The sequence below is a fragment of the Anas platyrhynchos genome, chromosome 5 (genome assembly GCF_047663525.1).
Source record: "Anas platyrhynchos isolate ZD024472 breed Pekin duck chromosome 5, IASCAAS_PekinDuck_T2T, whole genome shotgun sequence".
Lineage (NCBI taxonomy): Eukaryota > Metazoa > Chordata > Aves > Anseriformes > Anatidae > Anas > Anas platyrhynchos.
The window spans coordinates 11,388,534-11,398,940 of record NC_092591.1 but is presented as its reverse complement, the minus strand read 5'-3'; the positions used below and the strand labels follow the sequence as shown (position 1 = coordinate 11,398,940).

The window sequence follows — 10,407 nt, the reverse complement described above, 5'->3', positions numbered from 1 at the left end:
CCTTGTGATAAGTGTCAGATAAGAGTTCAGGGTATTTGGTTGCTTGTATAGAATAAAAGCGTGTTTTCTTCAGTTGCTGCTGGCAGCTGTGGGCTCCCTGAGGGTGCCGGCCTGTTGCTCCCAGAGCCTGGTCTGATCTTGTAAGTAAGACAAGGTTGTTCTGTGTGGGTTGGAGTTTGTCTGACATCAGAGGTGAGCTTCCAGGCCTCCTGTCTCTGAGGGGTTGAACCAGGCTCTGCGGGGGCACGGAGCTGCCTCCACGCTGCCCAGCTGCTCTCGTGGGGTTTTCTGCTGGCTCCACCCTGCCCCGCGTTGTGGACAGCTTCCCAAAGCTGGAGTCTAAATTTACTTCCTTTCTGCAGAGGCCTGTTAGTCATCTCCCACTCATAAACAAACATTTTGGAGACACCAGGGAAGCCGAGCCATGAAGAGGACAAAGCTTTGCTGGTTTTCAAGTAACTAATTCATCAGCAGGCTCCGCGGGAGTTGTGCAATAGCCCAGCCACTAAAGAATCAAAACCACCCCCTACTCGTCAGGAAAACAGGCTTCTTGCATGGACAGAGCCTTTCGTCTTCAGCTCGACTCTCACATTCCTTTAAAAGCATTGTAGATGAGATGGTTTGTTCTTTTTTTTTTTTTTTTTTTTTTTTTTTGATTGATTGATTGACTTGATTGATTGTTTTCCTTTCCTTTGCAGGTTTATCTTGCTGCTTTTTTGCTGACCAGCCCCTGGTGTCTTCAGACCCTTCCCTCCCTGTGTGGAGGTCTCCTCGAGTCTCTCTGAGGGTGCTTGTGCTGGTAGGACAGCAGAGGAGTGAGGAGTGGTGGTGGCTGCAGACTAAAGGCAAATGATTTTGGGGACAGAGCCTTGTAAAGGACAAATCTGCTCTCCCCCATTCAATTCCTGTCTTTATTTGGCACTTTCCTAAGTTTCATTTCCGATTACTCTACCTGGCAGTAGGTGTGGGCTCACAAATTCCCCTTGCTAACCCGTGCAGAGTGGGACGCCTGGGTTGTAGTCACACACTGACGTGCTTCCTGAAAACCCAGTGTGGCGCAGGGCTTTGGAGTGAATTATTGCCAGGCCTCCTGGAGTATTACCAAGCAAAACTGCCCCCGAGTAACAGCACTCTTGCAAATGATCAGCCAGTGCTTTCCTCAAAGAGCCCCTTGGAAGAAAATGTTTGTAGTGCTTAGAGGAGAAAAATTGTTTCATTAAAAAGAAAACGAGCCAAAAACCAAATCAAAATCTCACAAAGAGGGCCAAGTATTACAGAAATAGTGGAAGTGTTTAAACCAAGTCTTTAGCAGTTTATTAGATGTTCTAGTTAATAGATTTATCTTTGACTCATTAAAAAAAATAATAAATAGAGCCCGGCTTAGTTATGTACCCAAAAGCCAAACATGGTTCCCTTCTGTCCCAACAGGAGCTCCCCTCAGTGTCCATCCCCAGCGGGTCCTCGAGGAGCTCTTCCACCACGCAGTGCCAGTGAACAGGGTCCTCACCCACAGGGACCGCTGCCCCCGCCGCAGCAGCTCTGGGCTCCCCCAGCCCACATTTCTGCCTGGAACCCAGTGCCAGAAATGGCCCTCAGTCGGCAGGAGCACCAAGGCAGGCTGGCGGGGGAGACATTTTGCCAGGAGAGGCCACAGGCAGAGCCGTGTGAAAGCCACTTGCAGTCTGCTCCTGTAGCCATGCACTGGGTGATGTCGAATACTGGGGTCTGCACCAGTAAATAGCTGCTCTAATTTGCACTCTACTGCAAAATAATCAATTTACTTACCCTACCCCAAATGTCAGACTCTTTCTGTCTTTTTAATATATTTAGGGATCATTTTCTTAAGCTATCTGAAACCGGGAAAACCAGCAGCTGACTTTAATTAAGTGGGGACCAGGCTATAAATCCCACCACTGGCGTCTCCTCCCCACGGAAGCTGACCTCTGAAGACTGCTCCAACCTGCCTTGCTGCAGGAGCAAGTGCTTCAGCAGCCAAAGGTTACCCCCTGCAGTAAATCCAAAGCTACTGCAGGTAAGACATGAGCCGGGTTTCATTTATTGGTGTAGATTTCCGTGTTTAAAAAAAAAAAAAAAAAAAAGGAAAGCAGCCTGTTGCACTAAAATACAGAGTAAATTCTACCAGCTTCAGCAAACCCAGGTGAGGTTGGGAATGGCATGAAGGAGCCTGCAGTTAGTGGTGCTTTCTTTCTATCTAGGAGGTTTTCCTGGGGTGGTGCTTTAGGCTGAGGGTCTCCCTATAGGGCTGATTGCACCGGTCAGCTTCAGCCCCTGTCTTGTCCCTCGCTAGTAGCCAGGCATGAATGAACTGCCCCAGAAAAGAAATATGGTGTTGTCTGGGATGTGCTGCTGTGACTGATGTGCTGTACTCAACACACCTTGTGTCACCCTCTGGCTGTATCAGCACCAGGATGAGGTTGAAAGCTGATGTGGTTCCAGGGAAGACCGGGCAGGCTCCTGGAGGAATGTGCTATGGGATGCTAAGTCTGCACTGTGGCCCCAGGAAGACCACGGCTACCACATTACTGGAAGCAGAGAGAGGTTTTTTGTGATGTCTCTGTGCTCATACAGCCCCATCCTCCATGTGCACCCAGGGCTGATGGATTAGTCCAGCCCCACGTCTCTTGTGCTGTCAGGGGCATCTGTGCCAGCACCTCCTGGAGAGGCTCAGGCTCGCTCTTGCCAAATTCTAGCACACGTAGCCAGATCTACTGCACAGAGAGATGGCCTTTCCAGCTGAGATGTCCTTTCCAGCTTTACCTGTTTAGATCTTTTTCCAAAGGAAAGCTGAGATCCTGAGTAATGTGAAGGCCTCAAGCATCATCTGCACCAAGGTCTGCCCGTGCTGCAGAGGCATCAGCCCCAGTAGATGCATCTACCCCAACCTGCCCATCCTGGGGATGCAGTGGGGCTTGGCCAGCAGCTGGCAGGGGCTCACAAAGAAGTGACTTTGGGGTGTGTTGTGCCCCCCCCCCCCCCCCCCCCCCCCAGCAAGCACATGCAGACCCCCTGACTCTCCGTTGGCTGCTGGCACTGCCTTCAGCATGACCCAGCCTGTGTTTTCTCATGCGAAATTCAATAAATTCAGCATTTTCAGGAACTTGGCATAATCAGGGTTTTCAATCTTCTCCTTCATTGCCTTCTAATATACCCTCCTAACAATTAACTCTGGGTGTTGGGAGAATGCCAAATGCAGGGTAAAAGACTTCGTTTTTCTTTCCCATTATTAAATGTCATGTTCGCTGCTGTCTCTCCCACTCTATTAAGTGGCCATGCATGGTCTAAAATGCTCTTTGGTGAATTAGCATAAGGTCTGTCAGGACCCCACCGATGTTCCCCCTCCTGCTGGATCTGCTCAGCTCACAAAGGGCAGCGTGAGCAGGCAGAAGGGGCCCTGCGAAGGAGGAGGCAGCTTTTTAGTGCACTCCTGGGAAAAAAAAACACATGTGCAAAACCTCTCCCTGGTCCCCAGGTGTGCTATGAAAATACGCAAAGCACCCAAATTGAATGCTGCGAGGTGAGTGGTGCTGCTGTACTGTCCAGCCCTGTGGAAAAGGGGTCAGTACAGATCCCCTGTACTGATTTGTAATCAGGGGATCTGTACTTGATTTTAGTGCAGCAGGATGCTCTCCCATACCTATTCACTGCTTTGCCTTCAAAACAGGGAGGCAAAAGCTGTTATGACGCTTTCTCCCTGACCTCCCAGCTGGAAATGAACTGATGGAGCAAGGACAGCGGTGACAGGGTGTCTCCTCACCCTGTGCTCCGTGCCACCACAGCCCTTCTTGTAGGGTCCTTGTCTTGCAGGGGGGGGTGACAGCCTTTCAAGCATGATGGCCCAGAATGATCCTGGTTTTCCACCAAATTACAGATTGAGGGGGTTGATGGGAGCAGAAGGTACAACACATCACAGAGGGATGTTATTTCTGCTCAACTGTTCTATCCTTGCCACGTCCTGCAGCAGCCAGCCCTGCTGCTTGCCCTCCAAAGCGTTCCTGCAGCCTGCTTTCCTCCCTGTGCTGAGTGACTCACTTAAGCCATTTTACTAATTCTTTACTTTTCACAACTTCAGTTTCATTAGCAGGTTCAGAAGTAGTCTTTCTGACATGGGACAATGGTTTGTGATCCTCAGGAAGCCAGGAGAAGGCTTGGTGGCAAGAGGGACAGCCGGCAGTGTCACCTGGGATGGGGGCTACGGGTCCCAAACCATCCTTGCTTGGAGATACCTCTGCTCCCACGAGGGGTGACCTTGCTGGGTGGGATGTCCTCTCTGTGTTGTTTCCCCACCTCCTCCCACACCCTCTCTTTGCTTTGGATAAACAGCCACAGAAAGGGAGCCTTTGTTTCCAGCAGCATTAGGGGAATGGCTCTTCGTGGTACCAATAACCCTGTTTGCAAACAAGCAGAAAGGCTTGACTACAAACAGGAGGCTCACAATGAATTATTCACTGGCTCTTTTCTCTTCTTTCAGGAAGTTTGCTGTAAAACCAGGGGCCAGAAGTGGTCTGTGTGAGATGCACGACCACCTGCACGCAAGGAGTCTGAGCTTTTGGCTCTCGGGGTGCTCAGCTCATCCTGGTGATGGGGACCTCCTGCTTTGTGCAAGTCTGTCCCTGGGCTGCAGCACACCTCTGCTGTGTTTGATCACAGTTCACCAATAGATGTGGTTTCTTCGTTCTCTGGATGCCTGCTGAAGACCTGGAAATCTGATTTGCACAAGTGCCAGGTGCCCGTAGCTTTGACAGATGTTAGCAGGAGCAATGCTCCGAACGCTCAGAGGGCTTCCCAATGACACGCACCCCAATGGCTCAGGTTTTGGGGCCTTCCACTTGGTTCCCTGCCATTAGTGGCTGTTTGGATCCTCTCCTTCAGCTCCCCCAGTCCTCCAGACCCTCCACTCCTTGGGCTGCACTTCCAGCAGAAGCTCCAGTGCTGGCAGAGCGCAGCACTGCGCTGGGAGGTGCTCTGGAGAGAAGCCCATGAGAAAATAGCACTGCTCCATCTTCCAGGCAGCACAGCGTGCAGCAAATGGGGCACGGGACCACACACTGCCCACCACGGCATGTGCTGGCCAAGGCATAAATCTGGGGAAAAAGAAAGAAATGGATCACGCAGCCAGAGCCCCGCTGCCTTTCCAGGTGCTGGCTGCGTGCATCCACGCAGCTGTGTCGGGACGTCCTTCTGGGCGGCTCACATGAGTCCAGGGCAAGAAAAAAAGATGCTGAGCAAGTACTGTTCAGACTGGTGTGTGTTTCTTTCTACCTTTGGCTGAAAACTTGGCTAAGATGCGGATGAAAAGCACTGCTGTTTTATTTATTTATTTATTTATTTCAACCTGGCTGTTCAAACTGCCATGAAAAATACGACTGCTCTGTTCTTTTATAACCTCTTATAAGCCCTCATGTTTAGCCTGAACTCCCCAGAACCCATAAAAGAAATGGGTAGAAATACCATAAAAGTGAACAAAATCCTCAAACACAGCCAGTTCATATTCTGAGTGTCTTATTAAACACTTATTAAAAAAAATCCCTCCCCTTATATAAATATGTGATTGTTTATAAATCTGTAACTAATTTTAAGCTATTGGAAACAGCTTTATAGGAGAATGGCCCTATAGAAACAAAACTTTAATGTTAAGAACATAACGTTAAAACTTTAAGAACATAGCAGATGTGAGATACCTATATTTTAATGTATTCAGAAAAGTTTTGCCTAGAAAACTCAGAGGTTTCCAGGAGAAAAAAAAAAAAAAAAATCTGGGTAAAATAGTTGATTTATTCCATGTGCTTGGCTTTAAGTAATACAAGCACCTTTCTCCCAGGTGTGCAGCATCCTGGGGGAACCAAGCCCTCCAGACAAGGACCAGCTACAAATTTTCCCCCACAGCCTTTCCTTTGGTGGTGGCAGTGCCCCAGGCTGCCAAGTGTAGCGTTACAGGGCAACCAGGGACCTGGAGAGGCTGCTTGGAAAGATGATTTGCTCGGGCGTGCAGGTTTCTTTACTGATTTATACCACCTATGGTGAGGGTTGCCCCCTCCTGTTGCTCACCGGCTGCGCTGTGTCTGGTTTTTGGCAGGGCTTTGGGCTGATTTTCAGCCCTGCTCTCGGTTCAGGCAGGCTGGTGAATGCCAAATGTCCCCACCGAGCACCAAGAGCTGGCCGTGGGCACCTTCCCAGCAGCGGGACGTGCTGGGGATGTGTCAGGGCCCTGCACAGAGTTGGGCCGCCTCATCTGTTTGCATAACGGGTATCTCAGAGCTGGAAAGGGATTTCTTTTGTGTCTGCAGTTAAACTCAAGGGAAGCTGGTGGAGGGGGGAGAGAGAGGAGTGGAGATAAAAACAAACGGGTGAGCGCTTGGTGCATCTGTTCCTCGTGCTGAATAGTGATGTGCAGCGCCCTGAAAACCTCTCCTGAGGTGAGAGGAGCGAGGAAAGCCCTGGATGCTCCCTTGTCACTGCCCCCAGGGCAGGAGCACCGCTCGCTGTGTGCCCTTCGTGCCCAAATGTCACTAAACCAGGGGGTGGCATCCAGGCGTCTTCAGTCTGCCCATGCGGAGCCTGCCCTGCTGGTGGTGGGTGTACGGTGACGCCGTGCGCGGCTATGTCCCCAGCAGTGGGCACGGCAGGGTGTCGCTGGATGATGAGACCTTCCCCAGTCTCCGGGATGCTTTTAGATTCTTCTATTAATAACTCCTCGTGTTTTCATCGCTGGGAACATAAATATGTATCCCCAAATGCTCCCGATTGTCACAGCCAGTAAATCGGAGGCTGATCACAGTTCTGTTCAACGTAGAGCTCTGTGGCAGCCATCTCTTCGCTCCTATTCCAAAATCCCGAGTGCGTGTGCTCATTGAAGTGACAGGCTGAAAACAAAGCTCAGGAACAAATCCGCACAAGCAGGGCCAGCCCTGGAACAGGCTGGCACAGCTTCAGCTGATTTGAATGTGAATTACACCCATCTAGGCCAGGGCTGGAATTTGCCTATGGCATGGGCAGGCTCTCTGTAGCTTTGCTAAACCAGGTCATTTGTGGCCCGAGATGCTGTCAGTGGGAAAAGAGCTGAGCAAAAGCAGTTCATGATGCTAGCCAGAGCCGAGATTTTGCCTATGGAAAGTTGGACAAATATGAGCAATTCTTTTTTTCTTGTGACCTAACTTAGATTTTAACTTTTGCTAAAAATGAAAGTAGCTAATGAGCGCATATAAATGTGTGCGTGCCTGGGATGCAAACACACATGAGCCACCACTCGGTAAATATTGGCTGATTCTGGTATGAGTGCTGCTTCTGCATTTGAACTTCCCCTAGTCTTAGTCCTTCTGGGGTTGTGCTGTCCTGCCCCTGTCCCCCTGCAGCTGGTGTGGCCGTGTCCCATGGGGGGCAGTGATGGAGCTGCTGTGCCCAGTGCTGCTTCTCTGTCTTATGGAGACACAGAGACCACCCAGGGCAGGCTGCTGCCTCCCTGCCAGCTCAGCATGGGTCTGCCAGCTTCAAAACCACCCCCAGCTGTCATCTCTTACAAAGAGAGCAACTGGCATTGAGAAAATCTTATCAGCATTTTGACTCACAGAATCACACAGAATCACACAGAATCACAGAATCTCTAGGTTGGAAGAGACCTCAAGATCATCGAGTCCAACCTCTGACCTAACACTAATAGTCCCCACTAAACCATATCCCTAAGTTCTACATCTAAACGTCTTTTGAAGACTTCCAGGGATGGTGACTCCATCGTGCTCAGGGCATTACAGCCACCCCTACAAGTGACAGAGGACACAACCTCTAATATCACTTCTGGGCAGTCTCCTGCCATTTAAAAATGCCTCAAAAATCTTAATTTTAAACCACAGGTGTGGGGCTAATGTAATACAAGTCACAAATTAGGGATTGTATGTTCTAGTCATTCGAATGAGAATTATTTTAGGACAAAGACCAGCAGCATTTGCAGTCAAGTGTGACTAGCACAGCACAGCACAGCACAGCACAGCACAGCACAGCACAGCACAGCACAGCACAGCACAGCACAGGATAGAATAGAATAGAATAGAATAGAATAGAATAGAATAGAATAGAATAGAATAGAATAGAATAGAATAGAATAGAATAGAATAGAATAGAATAGAATAGAATAGAATAGAATAGAATAGAATAGAATAGAATAGAATAGGAGTGCTTCAGATGGAAGGGACCTACAAAGATGACGAAGTCCAACTGCCTGACCACCAACATTTAAAGCATGTTATTGAGGTCATTATGATTTGTGCCACTCCTGCCATGGGTGACCAGCAGCAGGGATCAGTGCCCCCCTCTCCCTGTCCCCTCCTCAGGGAGGTGCAGAGCCGTGAGGCCACCTCTCGGCCTCCTCCTCTCCAGCCCAGAGAGCTCCAGTGTCCTCACAGGACCTGCCTTCCTGCCCTCTTACCAGCTTGTTGCCCTCCTCTGAGTGCCTTCAAGGGCCTTAACACCCTTTCTATAGTGTGGAGCCCAGAATTAAAGACAATACTCAAGGTGAGGCTGCACCAAATGCTAAATTTGCACATAATAAGATGTTCTTGTTGCTGGGGTCAGGGGAGTTTCTGTAGAAAGGAAGAGCAAGAAGACAATATAAAGAAAGCAGAGAAGGAAACTGGGAAGTGCAGGTCTTGCTTCCCCTGGCATGTTAGAAGCAGTGTTGTGCCTGGAGGTGGTCTTCACCAACAGTGGTGAAGCCTCCTTGTCTAGATCTCCATGCTTGAGCACAGAAGGGGAAAGGGAAGCAGTTTAGGCCCCAAACGAGCAGAAATAGGAGGATGATGTTACACCTTCCTGCTGCAAAGTGCAGTGGCCACCTGACCTCTTGTGGAGTCACCCCAAGGCCTGGCACAGCTAGAAGAAAACGTGGCCATAGCCATCTGATTGCTTGTCAGGCTGGGGAAGGGCCTGAAGCCAACCCATTTGATAACAGCATGTTTGCATAGTGTAATCCCATGTCAGTCTTTAAAATGCTAAATCAGGAGTGAAATCAAGATTTTTCTCACTGCTGTATTTAGTCCAGCCTCTCCAAATGGGATAACACATCCGAGTGCCGCATTTGTTGGAGCAGTTTTATTTTATCCCTCTTGATTTCCTAGTTTGTCTTGAACAGCTGAGCACTTTCCAAAGAAAATAATTTTGTAGGACCGATGGTGTATGAGCAAGCTTTCAGTGAGATTAGAGCAGGGCTGGGCTCTGCTTTTCGGGGCCCAGCAGCTCCGTTAGAGAACCAGTATAATGTGCTGGGTGGCACTGGGCTGGAGGCTATGGGTGCAGGGGGAGCCAGTGGTAAGTGGCGTTTCCTAAAGTTTAGTCCCCAGGCCCAGAGCATGTCACGGGATGCATGACTCATCCTTAATGGGCCTTAACAGTTTTTGTTACCCCAATGGCCTGGGAAAGGCCCTGTGGGAGAGGTCCCACTGCAGCCAGGCCCTGCTCGGCCTCCTGGCTGCTGCTGCAAGGCTCATGGAGGCTTCTCCTGGGCAAGGCAGCAGGGTCAGGGCCACGTCCATCACTTCTGCCTTGCTCCAGTGAGCAGCACATGTGCTGGGAGGGCTACTTGGGGAATCCTTTGCCACTGGGGATATCAGTAAGATGCAAGAGTATACAGTCTCCAGAAGAGATCCCCTGGTTCCTCCCAGTGGGGTGTGGGGTAGCCTGGGTAGCAGAAAATGAGGAGAGCTTCCCAGGCTGTTGGCTAGGCCAGGCCAGGCAGAGGCATCCCATGCTGTGATGTGAAACTGGATCCGTGTTTTTCTGTAACACAGATCTCATCTTACTTGCCCGTTTCCTATGCACCGGCAGCCCGAGCAGAGAGCTGTGTCTCGTGTTGGGCTCGTGCTTGAAGCCAGCAGTGTTTCCACAGCTTTCTGAGTGCACTGATGACTAACAGCTTCCAAGACCCCCCTAGCATTTGCCCTTTATACATCTTCTCTGTCCCTTGTGAAACAAACAGAGAGGCAGGAAGAGAAAATTTAAGGAAACCAGCAGCCCTCTGCTGTAAAAAAGCCCTCTGCCCAAATGATTACTGTGGAAATGAAATGTTATTCCCCTCCAGGAAAATGGCAAAGAGCTCTCTGCATAGCTCTGAAGCTTAGAGGTATGGGTAGAGAAGGAAATCAAGTAAGTGACGATGATGACAGAGTCCGTCGCAAGCCAACTGAATCAGCAGACACCCTGTTTTCAGTTACTCACACTCAATAAGTCAGATCTTCAGGGCTGATTTTTTCTTGTTCTGTTCCTGTTGGGTGCTCACGTCACATTCAATGCTTTGCAAATACAGATTCACAAATATGAAGTGCTGGAATCACAGCTGATAATGTCAGACTATTCAAGGTAAACTACTTGTCAAACAAACGGTACATAAAAGCCTGATCGATA

General features: G+C 49.6%; 1 long non-coding RNA gene across 2 annotated transcripts; it reads left to right on the top strand.

Annotated features, from left to right (window-relative positions):
- Positions 1-334: 334 nt before the first annotated feature.
- On the top strand, positions 335-5,795 carry LOC101798079 (uncharacterized). Of its 2 annotated transcripts, XR_217350.6 has the most exons (4): positions 352-619; positions 699-799; positions 1,831-2,032; positions 4,490-5,795. It is a non-coding gene; the product is annotated as an uncharacterized lncRNA (long non-coding RNA). The 2 variants fall into 2 exon arrangements; XR_011809454.1 differs by having other exon boundaries at positions 335-619; positions 699-2,032.
- The last annotated feature ends 4,612 nt before the right edge of the window (positions 5,796-10,407 follow it).